Here is a 27,009-nt window from a genome sequence, read left to right as displayed (position 1 = left end):
GTTCACTCACTCTGTTCACAAGTAAACCATTGTTCACTCTAGAACCCTACCCTATATATATATATATATACTAGGTTATCACCCGAGACTGCTTCCTGGGTAGTTTAATTTTATCAGTTAATAAACATTTTCTGTATGTAAACTATATATTTGCATTTTTTGTTAAAAAAAACTCATTAATAGTTTGGTTTGGTTCGTTTATAGTTTGCCAACACTTTGATTATAGTTTAGCAACTGGGACTAATGGTTTTGCTCACAGTTTCACCTAAAACTCGTTGAAATCGAACCTTAAACACCCCTTAAAATAATAATTTAAACCCATAACGTGGTCGTTCACTCGACTGTTATTGACCCAAACATCATTTTTGAAACCCATTCATTAAACAAAAAACCCAAAAGTTTACAAATCTGATCAATCATCTTCCTTCTCCAAATCAAATACCAAATAATACGAATACAATACTAATTCTTTCCAGTAATCTATAATACCAATAGAATACTAATTTTTTCCAATAATCTATAATAATCACTAATCAATTAACCTGTAATTTTGCGTTAAAATGTGACAATAGCGACTTAAGGTTTCTCTGTGGCATTTCGTCGAACACCTTCCAGACGTTCATGTTCACGAACGCTACTAACTTCACCATCGATTTCAACTACGGCCCGATAATCTGTCTCCTTTAAGAAGCAACTTCTTTTAGTTTCTTCTTTCAAAGCCTTTTTCTCTGAGCACTTGTGAGCTTTTCAAACCCTACTTCACCCCCTCCCTCACTCCTTCTTCTTCCTCTAATTCATCTGTATCTGTACAATATATATACTTCACAATAAAATATGAACTTCATCTAATAAGTTCAAAGATAAATATAGCCAATACTTGCCTAAAAGGAAAACTTGTTTCAAACAGAAAGTCTTATTCAGATAAGAATAAGCTTTAGCCTGAATGAAACCTTACAAATATATATTCCCTGAAGCAATCTAACCGATTCTCATGAGAAAGTTTGTGAAGGTGCTAACAACATCCACAACTATTGCTTAAAACTATAACCTTAAGGAATATAAATCATATCAAACCCGAGCTTACGACATGCCGAAACTACACAAGCAATTAAGGCTTATTGTTATTGCAATACATACCAATGATAAAAGATTGCTTATGCACATTTTCATTCATTGAAGTTGTTGAAGACTTCATTGCTTGCATCCCATCCAGGCGTAACCCCGAAAATGTGCCCTTGTTGAAGACTATTAAATTCTCTACTGGCATAAACCCCATCTACCATAATAACCTGCAGTGAAAAGATGAGCAATCATATATCTAGGTTACATAATAATACTAATTATAACAACTATTATCATTATTATTGTTAGCAACGATATGTCACTTCATTATTGTTTCTTGGTTCAATTGAAATAGTAAGGTTTCATGCAACCCAGTCAATGTAAGGGCACCTACCATTCCACCATCTTTGGTTAATGGTCATAAATTAATTACTTACCTGGATAGCTGAGAACAAAAAAGCAGAGAAACAAAAACGAACTTTAGCTTGTGTAAACTGATTGGTAGGAAATGATATGGGTTTTATGTTTATCAACATAAAACACCTCAAAACCCTTAATTTTATTTCATTAGTTATCTTAGAAAGAGAAAAAAATTTCAAATTAAAAAAAAAACACAATGAAGGAATATGAAATCCCTTTAAATCGGCACTGATTAGAGTTTTAATTTAGAAAAATAATTAAAAACTATTAAAATTAGGAAATTAGTTAAAAAAACTTTGACTACAATAGAGAAATAAAAGACAATACGAATTTATATAATTTGTAATGATTATCTATAATCCATAAAAAGGAAACATAAGACTCTAAAATCTATAAATAAAAGGCAATACGTGCATTTAGAACAACCCACCCATTCCCCAACAACCCAAAGAATTAAATAATATTACAAATGAATTTCTATGTTATTTCATCTTCATTATTTTCTAACTATTACTATTAATATAACAAAAATTCACAAATGAATTCCTATGTGCATTTTCAATAATAATAAATAATATAAATTAATACCTTGTTGATAACAATTGTCATCATCTTCACACTTTTTGACATTGTTTGCTCTTGTTATCCATTTGATATTGTTTCTTTCACATAAATAAATAAAAAGGAATCGAAGGCGTTAAAAGAACATACCGAAACAGTGAACGAAATGATGTCGACGTGATCCCGGTCCCGACAACGACTTTGTCCCCCTGTAGGTGTCTCCGGTATATCTCGCAGACTCCTGTGGGTTGTTTTTATATGCGAACGTATTCCAAAGAAGGGATCCATATATTGTTTCCACTTGCAGAAGTGGATCATTTGTGTAAGTAGGCATTCTAAGACAATGCAACACATGTGAATAAAAATTAAATTAGCAAGATCAGTTCTAGCCAGGTTAAATGTAACATATGCAAATGTTTTAATGCTTATTTGGCTAAATTCTTCACCAGTTAAAGTTATAAAAAAGTAATATAATTCTTCACCAGTTAAAATTATAAAAAAAGTAATATAAAGCATACATAATAACTTACATTCTTCAAACCGGCTGCAACCAACTTATACATGGTTGTCGAGACCGTGCCCTCCGTCGTCACCTCCGTCGTCACCTCCGCTACTGCAGCCATCACCATGCCCACCTCCATGAGCTCCACCACCACCACCAGACCCCCACCCCCACCCACTCCCACCCCCAGTCCCAGAAGCTATATTATGTAATACAATGAGCACTTGAATGTTGTATACATCGACAAATTAACATTCTCCGGTTCCGGAAGTAAAAAAATAAAATTCTTAAAAAAACATAAAAAAGGCTACCAAAAAAGTTATTTACCCGCCCATTTCCGATGCTTCTTCTTTACATGAGACCAATTTATGATGAACACATGCTTGTCGTTAGAAACACATGCTTGTCGTTAGAACAAAAAGACATGAAGGGTTGGCTGGATCAATATCGAACTGCAAACAAAATAAAAAAAAGCATATAAAAAATAAAAAATAACATCTAGTTTTCATCAAACATATAACTATACTCATGATTTTCAAAATGTATATTAATTCTTGCTTACACTTTGAATCTTGTCATCAGGGTCTTCCGTGGGTGTATCAAAGTTTAAAATAGAAGCCATGAAACTGGTTATAAAATTAAAATGTAAAGCCCTGAAACAAAATCCATCTAAAGTTTCGATGTAACCGGGTTAACAAAATGGCTTTCATCATGAGTATAAACAAACAACCAACTCACATAAATCAAATCTATGTTGTTAATTCGAAGATCAAATTCACTGTAATCCACGCCTAAAAATTATTTTGATAAGTTTTGAAACCCTAATTCTCAAATTTTCACAGAATAATCATCCTATTAAACAAAATTCTAAGGCATTCATCATGAAGTATAAACCAAAAAACTGTCATAAATCATATCATAGTTGTCAATTCGAAAAAACATATCACTATAATCAACTCCTAAAAAAACAATTTGAGGTTTCTAAAACCCTAGATCAAAAGACTAAATCAGAAAGAAAATCAATATAAAATAAAAAACCCTAATTTCAACAACCAAAAAACTTAAAATCGGAAGTAGACGGTGGTTATTGTCAATCGAAAACATTTGAATCTATTATATGATGAACACCTGCAAACCCTAATTTCAACCAAAAAGATTACCTTTATTCTATCGGATCTTCACTTACTATCACCGTTGATGATAACATGGATCTTGAAAAGAACAAATGGAAGATAATTCATTGAGGATGAGAAGGATTTGAAATGGAATCATTGAGGAGGAGGATGCGTATCTGAGAAGATAGACAACACAGAGTAACAAAATGAAAGGTTAGGCAAAGAATTTTTTATTATAAGAATATATATGGATCTGAATAAATACACACGGAGCATCTCGATATGCTAAAAAAACCCATCCCATTTTCCCGCCTAAACAAAAAAATAGATGCCCTCATCAAGTGCCACGTGTCCCATATTTTTTTGTTTATTATATATATATATATATATATATATATATATAGGGCTAGGTTAACGTACAAATGCCCTTATCGTACATTTCGTACGCGATCATCTCAGCTGTCAGATTTTCATCCCACATTGAAATTGCATGTTGTTTTTTTTGTAACAATTTCGCATGTTGCTTTTTTAACATGCGATTTCATCAAAATTACTGTTAGGGGTAGATTTTCTAAACCTAAGGATCACGGATCCTCAAATACTGTCAGGATCACGGATCCTCAATTCTGCTTGAATTAAGGATCCTCAGAAGATGTTGCAGGATAAGGATCCAGGATCCTCATTGTTATCCTTACACTAACGGTTGCTCTCACTATGTTTAAGTTTGTTTTGCAGGAGTATACGCATTGGACCTAGTCATGCCGATATTCTTGGGGAATATGCTCTCAATATTCTGCACTTGCATGGCTTAATGACCGTTATGGGAGTCGTGGGAAGCTAGCATGATTTGTAGAATGTTAGTTACTTAGATTATTTCTATTTTTAAAGGGGATAATGTAACACCCCAAAAACGGGTTTATTAATTATAATAAAGTAACCGAAAATAAACGGGTAAAATACTGTAGTGGTAAAAATAAACCCGGTAAATATTAGGATCTAAATAAGTAACCCTAATATTAACTAAAAAGTGAATCAAAGCTTTGGAGGAAATAAAGCTTATAAAAGACCCGAGGTAACGGGGTGTAACACCCCGAAAATATTAGAAAACGATAATTATTTACGCATGGTAAATATATTGGTTCTACCGAATAATAATGTAACTAGGATTTACTAACCTAGTTAATCATAAATTGCTAAACAATAAGGAAGCTTGAAGCAAATTGGCCCAAATTATAAACCTATAAATGTTGAGGGACTAAACATGGGCAATTGGGATTAAGTTCTTTTATTAAAACAAAAAAAAATATAAAACACACATATGTGTGTGTGTCTGGCGAGTTCATCAGGAGCCAGAAAGGGGGGTCTTGTTCACAACCCTAAACCACAAGAAACTCAAGAAAACAAGAGCAATCAAGTCAAAAGAATTGGGGCTTTAACTAAAATCGTGATCACCTAAGTTAGTAGATCACAAGGTATGTTGAATTTAGTCTTTTGGTTTCGGTTTGATTTCTTGATGAACACATGAAGTAGAAATCTGAACTTGCATGTTTGATTCTGGAATAAAGTTATGATAAATTCATAATTTAGAACAAACCCTAGTCAATAATTTGATGCATTAGTGTCAATAGATATGAGATTTATAATCACCCATTTATGTGAAATGGGTTTTGTAAAAAGATGATGAACACTAGAATTATGATTATTAAACTAGTGTTATTTGAGCTCCATGAAATAAGTCTAGGTGTTGATGTATAACTAGACATTTGAATTTGTGAAAAATGTTCAAAATTGGCTAAATGACTAGTTATGAAACTTGGGTATTGATTTAGCAAAACTATGCCCTTTAGGTGTTTGTTGAAATGCCTAAAAGAAAATTAGATGTTGAAATTTTGAGTAAAACCGCATTTTGAATGTTATGGTGAATTATGCATTATATGAAATAACATGAGTTCTAAACAAGTCATTGATTGAACTCAATAGACAAAGGAATTGAATCTTCAAGCGGACGAGCCGGAGTTGATGCGCGCTTGAAGGAAAAGCACTAAAGGTACGTAACTTCGGTTTCGTTACATTATGCATAAACAATAGTCTTAGAAATGTTAATGAGATTGTAGTGTCAATTGCGAGTTTGGTATGTCATAGAAGTGACGAAGTTCACTCGACAAACCAAACGGGTCAAAATAGTTAATTAGAAATGTTGGTTGATAATATTGTTTAATTAGTCATGTATGGAATGTAAATAAAGTGAGTAAGTCACTAGATAAAGAAACAAGTTAAAATATTGGGGGTAATGAGTTTGGTATGTTGATAAAATGGTGAATTCCATTAGACAACCAAATGGGTCAAATAATGTCGAAATGGTAGTGTTCGAAGTGACTTAAACGTCACTCATTAAATTTGAGTTATAAAAGCGTAAACCATGGAATGGACATGACACGCTAAGATTGACAAGCCCGGGAATGGGTAATTATGGTTAGAAACCAATGTTGATGAATTATGCAAGTATGTAACTTGTTTTGTTACATTATGATAATTTGATATTGTAGTTATTCAAAGTTGGGTTTTAGAATAAGGATTTGTATTAGTTAAAGTGGCGATGATCACTACTTAATTGAACGGTCAAAACTAGATTAGAAAACGTTTGGTTATTGTTGAAATGGTGAACTCCATAAATCGGCCAAACGGGTCAAATAAATGTGTGTTTAATTGATACTATGAAATTATTGAAAGATCCCTTGGCGATTGTAGATCATAAGAGCGTAAACCATGGAATTGGTAATGAAACGCCAATGGTCGTACGCCCCGGAAGATGGGTAAAATAAGCCTTGTGGTCATAAAAATATTGATGATAGTTTTAGTGTAAAACTATGCGAGTCGAACAAATATATTAGGGATTTATAGACTTTCAGCCCGTAAACCAAATTTTCAGTATGATAATTGTAATAGACACGTCGATAATTAAATTACAGACGTATAGGAAAAAAAATCACCTAAAACGGACCTACGGTTCAAAAGTTATGGGCATTTGAAGTTAAAATTGGTGAATTTCGGAGCTGGCAGGAAATGCAGGTTAAAAACCTGCACCTGGTGGAAAATGGTTTCCCCCGCGCCACGTGACAGGATCCTTAGGATTTGGCGCGACACACGGGAGTCCTCGCGACACGCGACTAGTCAAGGGAGTTCTGGCACGACACGCGACAGGACCAAAACTGAAATTTTATTTTATTTTATTTTTTTGATGATTCGATACTAGAACTTGTTTATATGCATTATATCAATGTCAAAACTAACTTTTTAAGTGGTTTTGACTCTAGGTGATGATGGGGTCGTTCCGGTTGGCGATCAAGCATGTTTTGAAAAACCGAACACGAACTTTTGAAGCTTCCGCGTTAATTTAACTTTGTTTAGACAATGTTTATGATGTAATCAATTCACTAATCATGTTTGAATGTTTAAACTAGTTGGTATTTAACTAGTATGTGATCATTTTAAAACTTCGATTTTGTACTTGTGTTGAAGTAAAATACTTTTTATATAAAATCATGCATATTTTTATTAAATTCAAATAGAAATTAGATGGTTGTTACAAGTTGGTAATCAGAGCCCAAGGTTGTCAACAAAGTGTTCGGTTCAAGCTTGATCAAACATCCGGTAAGAATTTATTAATTTAGTAAATTTTAGTGAAACATTAGAAAATGAATACGATTAGATGTGCATGGGAAGAGTGCGTAATACACTCAAACCCAGAAAGTGCACCAAACATGAATGGTCTAAGCAAGTTGTGAACTTGGCTAAACCATGCAAATGATATAAAATGAAATGTTTAGCAACTAATATAAACATCCAAATTCAAGATGATTGATGAAGGAAATGATGATGATACGGTGCCGAAAGTCACCGAACAGATGAAAGAAATATCCGGTGTAACCGGGGGCGAATTAGCATCTCAATTAACTGAAGAGATGGAAGCTAAAATTTATGAGCCAGTCTACAACAGTTCTTCGAGAGACTGCAAACCACAATTTTGCTAGTAGTAGAGGATATGATGACTGAATTAAAAGATAGTCTCTCACAAGAAAAAGATGATGAGAGAGAGTCGGATGTGGACCCAAGACTCGTAAAGAAATCAAAGCCTGATACCCCGAAAAAGAAGGCAAGGTCTTCCCACACGACAGCCGCAGAGGCTAAAGCTGAACCTGATATCGTTTCAGGTATGTTTCTTACAAATTTAGTTTCAGCATAGATTTTATTCAATACGAGGGCGAATAATAGTTGCATATGAGCATACATGAGTAGTAAAACGATTAAATTACGTAAAAGGAATATATATACATATGTATAAGAAAATAAACAATGGTGAGCATGTGAAACCGGAGCAAAAGTAATCACGGTAGATATTCCTATGGGAAGGGGTGCCCGCACACTTGAACCCGAGAATGTAACGAAAGATAAGTGTCATAATAGGAAGGAATGCGTGTACACTCGAACCCGGGTACTTAGTAAAGTAAATAAATGATGTATTGAGAAGGAGTGTAATAACACCCGAATCCGTAAATTTGCAATAGTAAAGATGACAAGGGCAAGGTTATAGACTTGCCCAAAACAAATAAAACATGTGGAAACTTCGTTTATATAAATAAAAGATGTGGATAACTTCCATACAGCGATATGGAATAATAAAATGAAATAAATTGATTTGGTTATTGTTAAAATGGATTAAGGCTAAAAAAAAGTGTTGGAACGAAAATGGGTAAACCCAAAAAGCTGTATAACAATAGCAGTGGTTTCACCAAATAAGGCTTAAGAAATGGACCTTAGGGACATTGATAAAAGAGACGAATCAAAGGGTCACTAATAAAAGAGAAATGGTGTTCAAATCAAATAAGTAAAAAAAAAGTGTATAAAAAGGAAAATGCAGACCAGACAACGGAAGCATTAAAACATTAGGATAAAGAACTCGGGTAACGGGTTGTAAATAAATAAATGTGTGAACCGGGTAACGGTAAGTGTAGGACAAACCGACGTGTAAATGACGTTAGAAGTCATAAAATCGGAAAAATAGTTCGAAGGAAAACAATTGTGGCCTTAGACTACGGTCAAGGTTAAATGAAGTTCAAAAGGCAAAAGTAAATAATTCTCAACATAAAAAGGTGAGCCTTGGCGCCATATACATTTATAAATATATATATATATATATATGTTTGAACAAAAAAAAAGCCTACGAGGCTAAGTAAAAGAACCTACGGGTCAGTAATGTAAAGCGAGGAAACTGGTTGTAACTCCCCGCGTGAAATAATAACGTAAGGTAAAATTTGCATTAAAGCGATGAGTTTCGCTAAGTTAACCGAATAGGTTAAAACTAAGAGATCATGAAAAGTCTGGTTGACAAAAGTGAAGGATTTCACCAAAAAAAAAAAAAAAAAATCTAAACGGGCAGGAATGATAAACGAATTCACAATTATTTAAATTGTGTTATTTCACAAAAAGGGCGAAGTCAGTACCAGAATAGCAACGGAAAGGAATAAATCCTTGGACGTAAATTCCTTGATATGGGAGATTGATATGGGTTAAAGAGAAAACGATACACTAAAATTCAGTTTTAGTAAAAAAAAAATTAACGTTTTAACAAATATAAATATTAAGAGAGAAATTGGATAGCACTAAAATCATAGGTGCATGAAGACACATTCGAAAAGAAGATTTTCGATAATGAAAAGATTATCTAAACTTAAACATGACGTGATACGATCACGGTTAAGAAAAGTGATATAGAATATAATCATTTGTAGTGTGAGTTATGGGAATTGGAGTCATAAACTCACGTAAGTTTGGTTATGGCAACAGGGTGGATCGACAGGAATGCGTTCTGGATCAACGGAAATGACTCAGGCTCTAGGATCCTACTTTCAACCTTCAGGATCCTCTTCTCAGCCTCAAGGATCCTTCTTCTAGCATCAGGGATCCTTCACCAGTTCAGGAGGGTACATGGGGACACAACCAGTTCAAGGATCCTCCTTTCAGCCTCAAGGATCCTCGTCTCAGGTTTTCGGATCCATGGATTATCCTCCAAGACCCCCATCTACAGCACATCAAGGATCCAACATCTTTTAGGATTAAGGATTCTTAAGGAGTGTACAACCTGGAAGTTCAGATGTTCATCTAGGGGACTTCATACCAATGCAGACCATTGCCTCTTCTGGTCCCTCAGTGATACCAGAATCCCGTCAATATGGATTCACACCTGGAATTCCAAACTTAAATCCTTCGGGAGGCTATGGCTAGGGAATTACAGAAATTGAAGGATATGTTATCCAGCGTGCCAGGAGTGGTTAAACCCATTCCTGAAATCCCAGATGGAAGCCACAGGATATCTCGTTTTGCACCACCTCTCTGTGATGCAGAAATCCCAAAAAGGTTCCAGATACCAACCATGAAGCTATATGATGGTTCAACGGATCCAGAAGAGCATGTGGCTCAATACAGAGAAAGGGTGGAGATCAATCCAATTCCTGAGAGGTTAAACGAAGCATGTCTATGCAAGGGTTTCGGACCCACACTCACAGGATCAGCTCTTAGATGGCTGCTGTTTTGGTCAAAAATTACCGAAGCAATTTAATGATCAAATTAGTTTAGTGAGGTAGTGTGCTAGAAATGTGTGTTGAAAATATGCTAGTTAAGTTATTTGCTAAAACAGTTTCAGGATATGGCTCAGGATATAAAGCTGTATCTATGATCAAACAATGAGCATAAATGTAAAGGGTGACACAGGATGTACGAGGATGTTACCAATATCCTGATCCGGTATCCTAATCACAAATAAACAATCAAAGCCATCATATTAGTCAGGATATATGCTCAGAAAACTGCCCATAACAATTGTCCCCAAAATATATCTGTTGGTATACCAATCCAACGGATATATTTTAAAACTTTATCTCGTAAACCGAGGCAATTAAAACGAAACGACGGTCAAGATAGCACTATGCAACTTCCAACGCGGTTTTCACTCGATGGATATCTATTACGCCCCTATATCTTCTCTCTTTTTGTTTGAAAACCAGATATCATCAACAGAGTCTCCAGGTAATTGCTTATTTCTTCTCCATTTCCTGTTAATCTCTTTACTCTACTTCCAATGGCCACTAGAACCTTTTCTCAAACCGACGAATCGTCTGAGACCTTCGTCCAGCAAAACCTTCTCAAAAATCCTGAGAAGGAGATCTGTGCTTTTGATAACGCGGACATTGCAGCGTTGAGAGCCTCCGGCGCTTTCCCCAATGGCACGGTTTTTAGACCATTTGATCGATCAATTCGATCAGATGTTTCTTCTGCTGATTGGGTCTGTTTTCCAGCATACCCTTTCTTGCTAGGTCTTTGGTATCCATTTCCCGAGTTCATGATACAATTCTTCCGAACCACTGGTATTTCCTTTGCCCAGACCATGCCCATGGTTTGGAGAGTACTGATTGTACTCAACCAAATTAAAAATCTTCATTGTCCTCACCTCTGCATCGAGGATATCCCAATTTCTTACCGCCTCCGATCACACGTTTCCAGTCGGTTCTTGCTCTTTTCACCTTCTAGCAAACCCCTTATACTTAAAGCCACCAAGAACGAGGATGGATGGCAACGTAAATTCTTCTTTGTCAAACGAGACTCCATTTATGAGGGTGCTAACCTTCCGGTGGAGTGGTTAACCACCGGTAGGGTTTTAGGTTTTAAGAATATCCTCAGATTCTTCCAAGCCTTTATCCTGTGCTAACATTTTCTTCTTTGGCTGTTATGCAGTGAACTTCAAAGATGTAGCCCCTCCTACTGTAGAATCCGAAAAAAGAATTGAAGCAATCTATCACTTACCTGAAGGTGACATGAGTTTTTCTACACACATCCCAAGTTCCAGTCAATATTCATCATCTGAAATGTCTGGTAAGAGTCATTTTGTAACATAATTAATTAACGTAACATAATGAAAGAGTAATAAGGAGTTAGAATTTCCCCTTTATGCAGTACCAGCCAAGATCCCAGAGGTTTTCGACCTTGAGGAGCTGGATAGTTACTCCGACCACGTCCAAGTCAAGAAGGAACCCAGTCCCAAGGCTACGGCCTCATCCAAGCCCAGCAGCTCTAAAGCCATCATCATACCCAAGCCTTCACCAGCCACAAAGCCCCGGAGTTCAAGTTCTCGCAAAAGGAAAGAGACTGATTCACCTACCATCTCCGACACGTTCCCTTATGAGAATCATGGGTTCATTGAGGCAAGCGGGTTCATGACTTCCTTTCTTAATCAGGTATAAATTCCTATTCCACATCCTGCACATATATGCCAAACCAATATCCTAGTTTTCATTATACCTAGTTTTCATTATACTTGTGTTTCTGGGCGTTGCCTCCTAAAACTCATTTCTTTTAAATTTGATGGTTATGTTTGAACAATTTCTTTTCCTGCATTAAAACGATTTGATAGCCAAAGGTGGATGGGTCCTAGGTTTTAGGATGAAGCCTTTGGTTATCAACTAGTATCGTTTATTTTAGATAATACCATCTCCTTTTAACTTATTTGCTGTTGTTTTTTTGAATTTTTTGTTAGACATCGCTTAGTTTAGATTTCAGTTTTGCCAAATTAGTACAATTATTTTCTGTAAATATCCTGATCAACATTTTCAGCGATATCCTGTAAAGACTTTCGTCTAACAGAGTCTTCAAACTTCAAAGAATTCAGATAAAGTCTTTAAAGAAAAAAGGATAGTTTATTTTTCAAAATTTGCTTTGATAATACTTGTTTGACCAGAGTATTAGTTTTTAACCCAAGTACCATATCCTAAATATTTCAACCAAATATCCTGAATCATATTTCGAGAATATATCCTTAACCAGAATATTTAAACCTTTTCCAAACACAGTCTCAAAAGTTCAAATGTCCTATGTAAAGTTCATAAAGGAAAGATCATACCAGGAATTGATATACCCCTAGTGTCGAACTTTAATCCTTTTGCAACTTTTTCCATTAAGATGTCCCCAGTCCGAAATATTTAGTACATTAGGCCCAAATCTGATCTTTTGAGCTCTACACAATCGCTTCAGAAGGAATGTCCCTTGTGTACGAAGTCTTTGAACACTTAGAAAATTTTTGAATATTAATTCCAACTGTTCGAACAGTTCTTGTGCCACAGGGGTAAAAACCCAAAAATATACTGGAGATAAATCCTTAGTATTCTGGGGAAAATCCCATAAGTATCCTGGGGAAAATCCCATATTTTCATACGCTTCAGGCGGGAGTGTATAAACTCCAAGACTTAGAAAGGTGAAAACCTTTAAACCTTAGAGAGTATGAAAATACCCTTTTGTGAGAAAGGGTGATCAATCCTCATATACCTTTAGGATCCAGGATATAGCCAACAATAACGAAATTGTCAGCCACTTTTACATGGACTGGTCCCGCTATCTTGAACTATCCCTGGATAACTTGCGCTCCAGGAGGGGTGTTTAAACCCAATTCGAGAGAAAGGTGAATACCTTTAAACCTGTGAAGGGATTAGGATCCCTTAATCGTGAGAGAGGGGGCCAATCCTCTAATCTTTCGTTATATCCTGAATGTATATCCTTGAGCTACATCCCGAAGCGTACACTGCAAAACAATTGTAAGCTTAGGTGGGTGTTAGCCTGGCTAACACCCCTCCGATGCTTAAGTCAGTAAGGGGTTCAAAAGAATAAATAATATTAAACATATTAAAAGAGATAAAATTCATACATCCTGAGTTAGAAATTAAATTCCAAACTCACTTGAAATAGAGCTTTAGATGTATAGCATTCCAGGATCTTGGTAGCATATCCCCCTCCATATTCTTGAGTCGGTATGCTCCTTTCCCTGATTCTAATTCAATCTTATAGGGTCCTTCCCACTTAGGAGCCAATTTTCCAGCAGCAGGATTCGTAGTATTCTCAAAAGCCTTTTTCAATACCCAATCTCCAACCTGGAACCTTCTAGTCCTTATATTCTTGTTATATGCTTTAGATATCCTCTGTTGATATGCTGCCATCCTTAGCCTTGCTGCGTCACTTGTCTCATCAATAGTATCCAATTCCTGGCATAGGACTTCAGGATTCTGCTCAGGATCCCGGAGGTTGGATCTTGCTGTAAGTATTACCATTTCTGTCGGGATCACCGCTTCTGCTCCAAATACCAACGAAAACGGGGTTTGGCCAGTTGCACTTTTCACCGTTGTTCTATCAGCCCATAAAACAAAGGGTAGTTCTTCTGCCCATTTTCCTTTTTTGGCTCCTAGTCTCTTTTTCAGGTTGTTGACAATTATCTTGTTTGAGGATTCCGCTTGTCCATTTGCTTGAGGATGTACCGGTGTGGATGTGATCATCTTAATTCCCCAACTTTTGAAAAAATCAGTAGTCCTTTTGCTTATGAACTGAGAACCATTGTCGCAGATTATTTCGGCTGGTATTCCAAACCTGGTCAGGATATTCCTTTTTATGAAGGATACTACTTCTTGGTCTCTCACTTGGACGAATGCTTCAGCTTCAACCCATTTAGAGAAATAATCGGTCATTGCCAGCATGAAGACTTTCCCTCCTGGAGCCTTTGGCAATTTTCCTACTATATCCATTCCCCACTTCATGAATCACCAAGGGGAAGCTATAGGATAAAGTGGCTCAGCCGGCTGATGTAATATATTACTGTGTCTTTGACATGGATCACATCTTCGAGCATATTCTGCAGCATCTTTTATCATCGTCGGCCAATAATATCATGTTCTTAATACTTTTGAGAACAACGACCTGCCCCCAGTGTGGTTACCATAATCCCCTTCGTGTATATCCTGAAGCACTTCTTTGGTTTCGGGATCCTCCAAGCACCTCAGATATGGTCCTGCAAGAGATTTCTTATACAAAACATTATTTATTATAGTGAATCGTGATACCTTCATTCTAAAGGCCTTAGGATTCTCATCCTTCGGAATGTCTCCTTCTTTAAGATATTTTAGGATTGGAGTCATCCAAGACTTAGGATCCTTCTCAGGATATTCATCACCAGGATCCTGAACACTTATTACTTCTTTATCCTGAGGACCCGTTGCAGGATATAGGATATGTAATATCGGTATTCGGGTTCCTTCCGGTATCCTGACTGATGATCCTAGACTCGCCAAGGCATCAGCTTCAACATTATCCTCTTTTGGTACCCGTTCAAGTGTAAAAATATCGAAATATCCTGCTATTTTTTTAAGAATTTTGAGATACTCGATTAACTTCTTACCTTTAACTGCATAGGATCCATTAAAATGATTAGTAATTAACAAGGAATCAACATATACTTGCAAACTCTTAATATTCATGCTTTTAGCCAATTCTAATCCTACGATTAAAGCTTCATATTCTGCCTCATTATTGGTGGCAGGAAACTCACATCTAATATCCTGGGGTAATATGTCCCCCTGTGGCGATTTTAGTAGTATACCCAAACCTACACCTCTTACATTAGATACACCATCAGTATATAATGTACAGGATTCTAAATTTTCTCCTAGCTGTTGTACTTCTAGGTCTACTTCATTTTGAATATCACTACTGAAATCAGCCACAAAGTCAGCTAAAGCTTGAGACTTTATGGCATTTCTAGGCTCATATACAAGGTCATAGGCACTTAATTTCACTGACCACTTAGCCATCCTACCTGACATCTCGGGTTTCCTAAGCACATTTTTTACAGGATAGTTGATTTTAACATGAATCCTGTGTGTTTCAAAATAATGTCTAAGTTTCGTTGATGCCATAACTAGGGCTAATATCAATTTTTCTAAATGAGAATATCTAGTTTCAGCTTCTAATAAACTTTTACTAACATAATAGACATGATACTGCTGACCTTCATGATCCTTTACAAGGACAACACTTACTGCATTCCCTGATACTGCAAGATATAGGGATAGTGGTTCACCATCCTCAGGCTTCATTAGCAGAGGTGCGGTTGACAGATACTGCTTCAAATCTTGCAGGGCTGTCTCATGCTTCTCTCCCCATTCGAATTTCTTATTCTTCTTCAGGATGTCATAAATTTCCTTGCATTTTTCCGAGGATCTTGAGATAAATCTGTTTAATGCTGCTACACGCCCTGTTAATCGTTGAACATCCTTCATATTTGAAGGTGACTTGATATCCAAGATGACTTTAATCTGCCCCGGACTTGCCTCTATCCCCCTTTTCGTCACCATGTAACCTAGAAACTTTCCTGCCCCCACTCTAAAATGGCATTTAGCAGGATTCAATTTCATGTTGTACTGGTCCAGGATATCAAATGCTCCCTTAATATCCTGGAGGTGATCCTCAGCCTTCTTGGTCTTTACTACCATATCATCGATGTATACTTCCATGGTGTCCCCCAGTTTGTCTTTAAACATCATTTCACCAGCGTTTGGTATGTCGCACCTGCATTTTTTAAACCAAAAGGCATAGCAGTATAACAATAAATACCTGTTAGTGTCATAAAAGCAGTATCCTCCTGATCGGAGGGTTCCATTTGGATCTGCTGAAATCCTAAAGAGGCATCCATGAAGGTTAACATCTCGTGGCCAGCGGTAGCATCCACCATTGAATCAATATGAGGTAGAGGAAACGGGTCTTTGGGACAAGCTTTATTCAAGTCTGTGTAATCCACACCTACTCTCCTTTTCATGTTTTTCTTTTGCACCACAACTACATTTGCCAGCCATTTAGGAAACTTCACTTCCCTAATCATCTTGCTTTTTAGTAGTCTTTCAACTTCCTCTTGGATGATCACATTTCGTTCCAGAGCACATTTCCTTCTCTTTTGTTGGACAGGCTTAAATGATTTGTCAATACCAAGCTTATGAGTTATAATATCCTTGGAGATGCCTGTCATATCCTCGTGCTTCCACGCGAACGTCGACATCCTGCATTTCAAAAAGCTAGTCAATTGATTTTCAATACGAGCACCGAGATATCTGGATTATCCTGGTCCAGGATAACTTTCTTTACATCCTGCTCGGAAGCCTCCACAATATCCTGGGCCCGCATCTTTAATTGCTATGCTGCACTAGGCTTCGTCGAGGACTTCATCGAAGAAGAATAACACTCTTTTGCTTCCTGCTGGTCACTTTCCACTTTCACTACTCCCCAAGGGGTAGGTATCTTGATGCATTGATGATAGGTTGACGGCACAGCTTTCATATCATGGATCTAAGGCCTACCTAATATAATATTATAGCAGGATAGGGTGTCCATTACACAGAATCGCTGCATTGAATTGACCCCTTCAACATATACATGCAATTTTATCTCCCCTATGGTATTCCTGGCTTCTCCACTGAAACCGACGAGCACAGTGGATTTCAAAGTAATATCCATCGGGGATACATTCATCCTCTTCAACGTCTCCAGTTGAGTTATATTGACGGAGCTGTCGTTATCTACTAATATCTTGCACACAAAATGGTTAGCAACATATAATGTTATTACTAGAGCATCATGGTGAGGATCCTGGACCGTATCCCTGTCATCACTGTCGAAAGTGATCACTTTATCAGTTGTAAGGGTTTTCATCCTGATCGGCTTATCTCCTCTTTCTGCCTTGGCTTCCTTTGCATGTCTCTTGGCCGCGGAATATGAAGTCCCGCAAATGTCGGATCCTCATGAAATAAAGTTAATTATTTTGGCATCCGCTGGAGGTGATGCTGCTCGTTCGGGATCCTTCTCAGGATCCTGTCCTTTATTCTTCTTTCTTCCCAGGAGATCCTTCAGATATCCCTTACTCAAGATAGCTTATTTCTTTCCTTAGAGCAATGCAATCCTCAGTGACATGTCCGAAATCCTCGTGGAAGGCACACCACTTGGACTTATCCTTCCAATCAGCTTTTTGTTGGTTTTTCCGGGGCCATCTTGCTTTGTCTCCTAAACCCTGCATAGCATACATCAATTCAGGTATATTAACATAAAAACAATATTCAGACAACTCAGGATACTCCTCAGGATCCTCGTCTTCAACAGTATTCACTTTCTTGCTGTCATTTCTACCATATGGCTTTGAGCGATATGGTTTATACAAAGATTCTGATTTTCTGTTGGTTGATTCATAGGTTGTAGATGAATTCATCCTCTCTTGCATCTTTTTATCATCCTCCAACCGAATATATCTCAGAGCCCTGTTGCGAGCTTCGTCCAGATTCCTGCAGGGATTCATTACAAGATCCTGGTAAAATTGAGAATCTTTTTGCAACCCCATCTTGAAAGCCTGCACAGCTATCGCAATATCAAGATGCCGGATATCTAAGGATTCCCGACTAAATTTATTCACACAATCCCCCAAGGATTCCTGGGGTCCTTGAGTTATCCTATAAAGATCACTGGTTAGTTTCTCAAAACTTCGGCTGCAAGAAAATTGACGATTAAATAAATTAACCAAATGAGCAAATGAAGTAATTGAGTGAGGAGGAACGTTTAAGAGCCATTTTAAGGCTGATCCTGTTAAGGTAGAACCAAAACCCTTGCACAGGCATGCTTCCTTGAGATCCGGAGGAATAGGGTTGATTTCCATCCTTTCCCTATACTGGGCAATATGTTCCTCAGGATCCGTGGTTCCATCATAGAGCTTCATGTTGGGGGTCTGAAATCTTTTTGGGATTTCAGCATCACAAATAGGATGCGCAAACTGGGATATCCAGTGACTGCCCTGGGACACTTCTGGAATTGGCTGGACCACCCCAGGCACACTGGATATCATGTCCTTTAGCTTCTGAAGCTCCCTAGATAATGCTGATGTCACACCTGCATCCTACAAAGATCCAACACCGTTAGTGGCAAGAGTATTATTATTATTAGATACATTACCGATCTGAGGATTCTGGCCATATCCTGAAGCATATCCTGAGCTTCTTACAGTCGACACTCTAACTGAAGAGCGTATCTCAGGAGTATGATTCTGGGAATGGCTAGGCACAATATTTCCCCGATTATCCTCAGTGTAAACTGCGGAACTGAAGTTCAAAGCCTTGGGCTGCAAGGGAGTGATAGTATCTTCAGTAGGCCTGCTCTAGCCGGATTTCAATAGTTGTATCTCTCTCATCAGCATTTGATTAGTTTCCTGCTGCTGCCCCATCTGTTCCTGTACACTACCAAACAAATTTAGAATTTCCTCGTTAGAAGCTAGAACAGGACCAAATCCCTGGATATTGCGAGCGGGGATAACATCCCGGGCCACATGAATTTCAGTTCCTTGGGAAGAGGCTTGAGATCTCGGAGGAGGTGGTGGAAGCACCGAACCAGTTGTTGCGGAGGTTGTAGCAGACACGGTGGAAGAGCTCATGCTTGATCTCGAGGCCATTGAAAATAGTGTAGCGAAAATTTTTGAAAACAGGAAACCAAATAACGATTTCGCAAAAGCTTTTAGTAGAAATAGCACCACTTGCCCCACGGCGGGCGTCAAATTGTTTTGGTCAAAAATTACCGAAGCAATTTAGTGATCAAATTAGTTTAGTGAGGTAGTGTGCTAGAAATGTGTGTTGAAAATATGCTAGTTAAGTTATTTGCTAAAACAGTTTCAGGATACGGCTCAGGATATAAAGCTGTATCTACGATCAAACAATGAGCATAAATGTAAAGGGTGACACAGGATGTACGAGGAAAGCCCTTGATCAATCTAGATCGCTGGCACAAAACCTCGGGAGCTGACAATCGCAGCTGCCTTGTTCTTCTATTACTTCAAATATCAGGATACAATACAGGATATGATGCGGATCAACTAGGTGTTACAATGTAATTTGAGTACAAGTGTTTGTGTGTAGTGATTGCCTGTAGCTAGAGAGTAAAGTGTGCGAAAGATTGTGCGTGCCTTAATCTGATCCGATCAATCTATTTATAGTAACAAAAACTAATTAAATATCCTATTATTCCGGGATCCGGCGAATATTCCATAGATGAACGTTGCAGACCACGTCTTCCGGGTTCAACGTCTCTTAACCAACTGATTTTCCCGAGTCTTGAGGAGAAGAAGTCCACTTGAACGTTGGAGACTCATACCTTTCAATCTGCACGTGGTTAAATCAGTTATTACCAGGATATCGTATCAGGATGTTACCAATATCCTGATCCAGTATCCTGATCACAAATAAACAATCAAAGCCAGAATATTAGTCAGGATATATGCTCAAAAAACCGCCTATAACAGCTGCTAAGTCTTCCCCCTTACTCTATTACTTCATTTGCTAATCTAGTTAACCTGTTTAATAGTCAATTCTCATGTAGTAGAAAATTTGAACGTTTAACTAGTGATCTATATAGGGTAACACAAGGTCAAAATGAATCACTTAGAGATTATATCACTAAGTTTAGTAAAGAATCCTTGGATATTCCTAATTTGGATATTGCTACGGCTGTAGAAGCCTTCAAAATGGGTTTACTTAGGGATTCATTGTTCTATGACGATCTTGTCATGACCCCTTGCAGGAACCTTGATGAAGTGAGAACCAGGGCCCTTAGATTCATCCGATTAGAGGATGATAAAAGGATCCAAGAAAGGCTGGTGGGATCCTCGAAGCAGGAAAAGCAAGGATCCTACTTCAGGAACAACAAGTCCAAGTTTTACAACAAGTCTGATAACCAGAATGTGCATGCAGTAGAACAGGAAGAGGATGATGAGGATTATCCTCCAATTTCTGAATATTGTTTTTCTGTTGATAACAATGAACTAATCCTTGCAATGCAGAACCTAGGTGAAAAAGCAAGATGGCCTAGAAAAAGTGATAAACCAGCTGCAACAAAAGACAAATCCAAATGGTGTGTATATCATGAAGATTTTGGTCATCTCATTGAAGAATGTATTGCACTAAGAAAAGAGATTGGTTACTTGCTGAGCAAAGGGCACTTGAAGGAGCTGTTGGGAAGAAAAAAGTCAAGGATCCAGGATCCTGAAAAAGTTCCAGAAAGAGCTCCTGCTCCTCCTGCTGATGCACAAATTATTAACTTCATATCTGGAGGATCAGATATATGTGGCACTTCTTTTTCAGCAGCTAAAAGACATGCAAAAGAGACCAAGATGGATAATGGGGATAGACCCATTCGAACCTCTATAGTTACACGGGAAAAAGTTATAACTTTTGATGAGGATGATCGAGTTGATGTCCAGGATCCTCATCATGATGGTCTTGTTATTACCCTATTTATATCTAACCATTTTGTTCGTAGGATCTTGATAGATGGCAGAAGCTCAGTAAACATCATTCAGCTTGATGTCCTCAAGAAAATGAACATCCCTGAATCGGATATTGTGCCAAGATCCTCAGTTCTTGTGGGATTCAGTGGAGAAACCAAGAACACATTGGGGGACATTAAACTTCCCATCTATATAGAGGGTCTTCATTCTTATCAAAAATTTTTTGTTATAGATTGCTTATCCTGTTGCAATGTTATCCTTGGCAGACCATGGATACATGACATGAAGGCAGTCCCATCTATCTATCATCAATGTGTAAAGCTTCCTAGTCCATGGGGAGTGGTGAAGATTGAGAGTGATCAACAAGAAGCAAAGAATTGCTATACCTCATCAATGAAGCCAGCCTCAAGACCAAGGGAGCAATAGCAACTAAAGTATCCTCCAAGAAACGTCTTGGAGGCAAGGGAACAGGATGTGAAAGACATCCTTATGGATCCTCATGATCCTGAATCCAAGATCTTCATAGGATCAGGGATCCTCAGCAACATTGAACAGGATTTGGTATCCTTCCTTAAGAGGAGAAAAACTACCTTTTCCTGGAAGCATGAAGACATGACAGGTATCTCTAAAGATATAATTACTCATAAACTTGGCATTGATAGGTCATTCAAACCAATACATCAAAAAAGGAGGAAGTTTGCACCTGAGAGAAATGCCATTATCCAGGAGGAGGTAGATAAACTACTCCGGGCAGGTATGATAAGAGAAGTCAAATATTCAAGGTGGTTAGCCAATGTGGTTGTTGTTCAAAAGAAAAAAGGAAAGTGGAGGGTATGTGTCGACTTTACTGATTTAAACAAGGTATGTCCCAAGGATCCTTTCCCATTACCCCACATTGACTCCATGGTGGATGCTACCGCGGGTCATGAGTTGTTGACTTTTATGGATGCTTCCTCTGGATTTCAGCAAATTCAGATGGAACCATCTGATCAAGAGGATACAACCTTTATGACCCCAACTGGTATATATTGTTATATTGCTATGCCATTTGGAATAAGAAATGCAGGTGCTACTTATCAAAGGCTAGTCAATATGATGTTTAAGGAACAAATTGGACACACTATGGAAGTCTACATAGATGACATGGTGGTTAAATCCAAGAAAGCTGAGGATCACCTTAGGGACTTGGAGGAAGCATTCAATATCCTTGATAAATTTAATATGAAACTAAATCCTTCCAAGTGTCACTTTGGTGTTAAAGCAGGTAAATTCCTAGGATATATGGTAACAAAAAGAGGCATTGAGGCAAGTCCAGAGCAAATCAAGGCAATTGTGAACATAAAATCTCCTGCCAATGCAAAGGATGTGCAAAGATTGACAGGGAGGATCGTAGCGTTGAACAGGTTCATATCCAAGTCATCAGAAAAGTGCAAGGAATTTTATGACATTTTGAGAAAGAACAAGAAATTTGAGTGGAATGAAAAGCATGAAAATGCTCTCAAAGCCCTTAAGGATTACCTATCCTCAGCTCCTACCTTGATGAAACCAGAAAAAGGAGATATATTATCCTTATATCTAGCGGTATCCTCTAAAGCAATAAGTGCAGTCCTTGTTAAGGATCAAGAAGGTACACAACATCCTGTCTATTATGTAAGTAAGAGTTTACTTGATGCTGAATCCATGTATTCACATTTAGAAAAACTTATCCTTGCCTTGATTATGGCATCTACTAAATTAAGACATTATTTTGAAACTCATGCCATTATTGTTAAGACTAACTTTCCAATTAAGAATGTTCTCAGGAAACCTGAAATGTCAGAGAGGATGGCTAAATAGGCAGTGAAGCTCAGTGCTTATGATATAAGATATGAGCCTAGAACTGCCATTAAATCCCAAGCCTTAGGTGACTTTGTGGCAGATTTCAGTAGTGACTTGCAAAGGGAAGCTGAGTTAGAAGTCCAACAGCTTGAAGAAACTAAGGATCCTTGGATACTCTTCACTGATGGAGCCTCTAATGTCAAAGGAACTGGACTTGGAATACTACTAAAATCGCCACAGGGGGACATAATACCCTACTCCATAGCTCGTGAGTTTCAAACCAGAATGGTACTAACATGAGGGAAAACATTCCTCCAAACATGAGAGCTTAAATCAGACTACTAATAATGAGGCTGAATATGAAGCCTTGATAGCTGGTTTGCAAATTACCAAGCATATGAGGATCAGGTATCTTGAGGTATATGTAGATTCATTGTTAATTACTAATCACTTTAATGGATTTTTATTATACGTGATCCTTATACGTGATCCTAACCAGTGATCCTTGTTTCTTTGGCAGACAGTGATCCTCAGCAGGACTTCAGGATCAGGATCATGGACCATCAAAGGATCCTCATGCTAACAGTTACCTTCGTTTAAAACAATGTTATTTTGCAGGAACATCTAGCAGGATACGCTCTTAGCATCATAATCAAGGGACGCGTCTTCACAATTATAGCATGAGCTTAATCGAAGATAGACGTTGCAAAGGATATGGAAACTTAGCTTGATTTATGGGCGGCAATTTAGGCTAGATTGTCTTTTATTTCTAAAGGGGTAATGAGCTGATTATTAGTCTTTTTACCTAAAATAGGTCACCTACACTTGTATAAATACCACTCTTCCTCATTTGGAAGAACACACGACGACGCACAACACAATTCTCACACGCTTAGACACTCGAAACTATAGTGATCCTTGTACTCAGCTCATTATCATCCGAAGTTGTAACTATATTTTTCTTATATTGAAGTTGGTGATCGGTAGTTGCCATCACCCGAGGTTTTTTATGCCGGAGATCATACATTGATCAAGGGCTTTTTCCTCGTATAAATCATTGTGTCTTTGCATATTTCTCACAAAAGTGATCCTTTACTTTTATAATTAACCAAGCATCATACCCCGTTTACATAAAGTTTGTTTACATTATCCTTGTGTGATTTTTGACCAAAACAGTTTGGCGCCCACCGTGGGGCAATTGGTGCTTCATTCATAAGAAAACCTGTTGTTTGAAATCATTTCAGAGAATTACATGGCTTCATCATTGAAAAACATGTCCACGGCGATGTCTGCAGTCACCTCGTCCCAGAACATTCTGCCTCCACCACCGGCAGGATCCCAGAAGAATGCTGAGAAGAGACAAACTCCTACTAATTCTAAAACTCCATCTCCTTCTGCTATGAATTCTTATATTCCCAGTACTAGTGATGTATTTACTTTGATTTTGCAGATGAAGGATCGTATGCAGCGGCAGGATGAAACTAATGATAGGATCCTCAGGGAAATTGGAGATCTCAAAAGACAAAAGAGAACGGCAGAGGATCATTCCCCACTGATGCCCAAATCCTTGAGCTTTGATACTCCAATGATCACTTCTCAGCCATCGGGAATTCCATACGTGCAAATTATGGGAGAATCAAGAGGATTGCACCTCGGATCGACAGCAATGACTCAGGCATCAGGCTCACACTTTCAGCCGGCAGGATCCTATCCCCAGCATATGGGATCCTTCATGAATTCGGGAGCCTATCCGGGAGCACAGCAGTTTCAAGGATCCTACTTTGTTCCAGGATCATCCCAGGGTCAAGGATCCTCCTTTGTTCCAGGATCATTCCAGGTTCAAGGATCCTCCTTCGTTCCAGGATCATCCCAGATACCAGGATCCTTCCAGATACCAGGATCCTTCCAGATGCCAGGATCCCTAAAAAGTTTGCAAACAGGAAATCTAGATGTCCATCAAGGGGACTTCATTCCAATGCAGACCATTGCTTCCACTGGTCCCTCCGTTATTCCAGAATCCCAGCAATATGGATTCACTAACTTGAACCCAATAGGAGGTAACACTTTAAATAATTATCTTACCACTAACCATGGATTCATGCAGGATACAGGTATCAATCATGCTATGGCCAGGGAATTGCAGAAGCTAAAAGATATGATCTCAAGTGTTCCAGGGGTAGTCAAGCCTATCCCTGAGATTGCAGATGGAAGCCACAAGGTATCTCGCTTTGCACCACCAATTTGTGATGCAGAGGTACCCAAAAGGTTCCATATCCCTACTATGAAGCTATATGATGGTACAACGGATCCAGAGGAACACATAGCACAATACAGGGAGAGGATGGAGATCAATCCTATCCCAGAAAAGTTGAAGGAAGCATGCCTATGTAAAGGATTTGGATCCACTCTCACTGGATCAGCTCTTAAGTGGCTGCTAAGTCTTCCCCCTTACTCTATTACTTCATTTGCTAATTTAGTTAATTTATTCAATAACCAATTCTCTTGTAGTAGAAAATTTGAAAGATTAACCAGTGATTTATATAGGGTAACTCAAGGTCATAATGAATCATTAAGGGATTATATAACTAAATTTAGTAAAGAATCCTTGGACATTCCCAACATGGATATGGCTACGGCTGTTGAAGCCTTCAAAATGGGACTGCTTAAGGATTCATTATTCTATGATGATCTTGTTATGACACCATGCAGGAATCTAGATGAAGTAAGGACTCGGGCACTCAGGTTCATCCGGCTAGAGGATGACAAGAGGATCCAGGAGAGACAAGTAGGATCCTCAAAACAGGAGAAGCAAGGATCCTCCTTCAAGAACAACAAATTCAAATCCTACCATAGAAATGAGAACCAGAATGTGCATGCTGTTGACCAGGAAGAGGATGAGGAAGATTATCCTCCAATCTCAGAATATTGTTTTTCCGTTGATAATCATGAACTGATCCTTGCAATGCAGAATCTAGGTGAAAAAGCTAGGTGGCCCAGGAAGAATGATAAACCATCCGGGACTAAAGACAAGTCAAAATGGTGTGCATACCATGAGGATTTCGGGCATCTAACTGAAGAATGCATAGCTTTAAGAAAAGAGATTGGATATCTGCTAAGCAAGGGGCACCTAAAAGAATTATTGGGAAGAAAGAAGCAAAGGACTCAGGATCCTGAAAGGATCCCTGAAAAGGCTCCAGCGCCTCCAGCAAACGCACAAGTGATCAACTTTATTTCCGGAGGATCAGACATCTGTGGTACATCCTTCTCGGCGGCCAAAAGGCATGCAAAGGAGTCAAAAATGGATAATGGAGAAAGACCTATTAGGACATCAAGTGTCTCAGAGGGGAAGAGGATAACGTTTGATGAGGAGGATCGCATTAACATTCAGGATCCTCATCATGATAGTTTGGTTATTACTCTCTTTATCTCTAACCATTTTGTCCGCAGGATCCTTATCGATGGAGGAAGCTCAGTGAACATTATCCAGCTTGATGTTCTGAAGAAAATGGGTATTCCAGAATCAGACATCACACCAAGATCCTCCGTGCTTGTAGGATTCAGTGGAGAAACGAAGAAAACTCTGGGGGACATCAAACTCCCAATCTACGTGGAAGGATTACATAATTATCAAAAATTTTGTGTTATTGACTGTTTATCTTGTTGCAATGTTATCCTTGGCAGGCCCTGGATACATGATATGAAAGCAGTCCCATCCACCTATCATCAATGTCATTATCCAGGAGGAGGTAGAAAAATTACTCCGAGCAGGTATGATAAGAGAGATTAAGTATCCGAGATGGCTGGCCAATGTGGTTGTTGTTCAAAAGAAAAATGGAAAGTGGAGGGTATGTGTCGACTTTACTGATTTAAATAAGGCATGTCCCATCCCATTACCCCACATTGACTCCATGGTGGATTCTATCGCGGGTCATGAACTGTTAACTTTTATGGATGCTTCATCTGGATTTCAACAAATTCAAATGGAACCATCTGATCAAGAGGATACAGCCTTTATGACCCCCACTGGTATTTATTGTTATATTGCTATGCCATTTGGACTAAGAAATGCAGGTGCTACTTATCAAAGGCTAGTCAATATGATGTTCAAGGATCAAATTGGACACACTATGGAAGTCTATATAGATGACATGGTGGTTAAGTCTAAGAAAGCTGAGGATCACCTTAAAGACTTGGAGGAAGCATTCAATATCCTTAATAAATTTAATATGAAACTAAATCCTTCCAAGTGTCACTTTGGTGTTAAAGCAGGTAAATTCCTAGGCTATATGGTGACTAAGAGGGGCATTGAAGCAAGTCCAGAGCAAATTAAGGCTATTGTGAACATTAAATCACCTGCC

General features: G+C 38.1%; 2 long non-coding RNA genes across 4 annotated transcripts; one reads left to right on the top strand and one right to left on the bottom strand.

The window, feature by feature from the left end:
- Nucleotides 1-375: 375 nt before the first annotated feature.
- Nucleotides 376-3,884, bottom strand: LOC110905401. 3 transcript variants are annotated; one of them, XR_004885999.1, is made up of 7 exons: nucleotides 3,706-3,884; nucleotides 3,108-3,171; nucleotides 2,873-2,997; nucleotides 2,574-2,744; nucleotides 2,194-2,378; nucleotides 1,138-1,289; nucleotides 376-804 (listed from the first exon to the last, which is right to left on the bottom strand). It is a non-coding gene; the product is annotated as an uncharacterized LOC110905401 (long non-coding RNA). The 3 variants fall into 3 exon arrangements; XR_004885998.1 differs by having other exon boundaries at nucleotides 377-804; nucleotides 3,108-3,883; XR_004886000.1 differs by lacking the exon at nucleotides 3,108-3,171 and having other exon boundaries at nucleotides 377-804; nucleotides 3,706-3,883.
- A 1,117-nt stretch (nucleotides 3,885-5,001) lies between these two features.
- Nucleotides 5,002-7,167, top strand: LOC110905402. Its single transcript, XR_002573091.1, has 3 exons — nucleotides 5,002-5,132; nucleotides 5,641-5,707; nucleotides 6,975-7,167. It is a non-coding gene; the product is annotated as an uncharacterized LOC110905402 (long non-coding RNA).
- The last annotated feature ends 19,842 nt before the right edge of the window (nucleotides 7,168-27,009 follow it).

The sequence above is a fragment of the Helianthus annuus genome, chromosome 17 (assembly GCF_002127325.2).
Source record: "Helianthus annuus cultivar XRQ/B chromosome 17, HanXRQr2.0-SUNRISE, whole genome shotgun sequence".
NCBI classification, from domain to species: Eukaryota; Viridiplantae; Streptophyta; class Magnoliopsida; order Asterales; family Asteraceae; genus Helianthus; species Helianthus annuus.
Note: the sequence above shows the minus strand (reverse complement) of the source record. Positions and strands in the feature narration are given on the sequence as shown.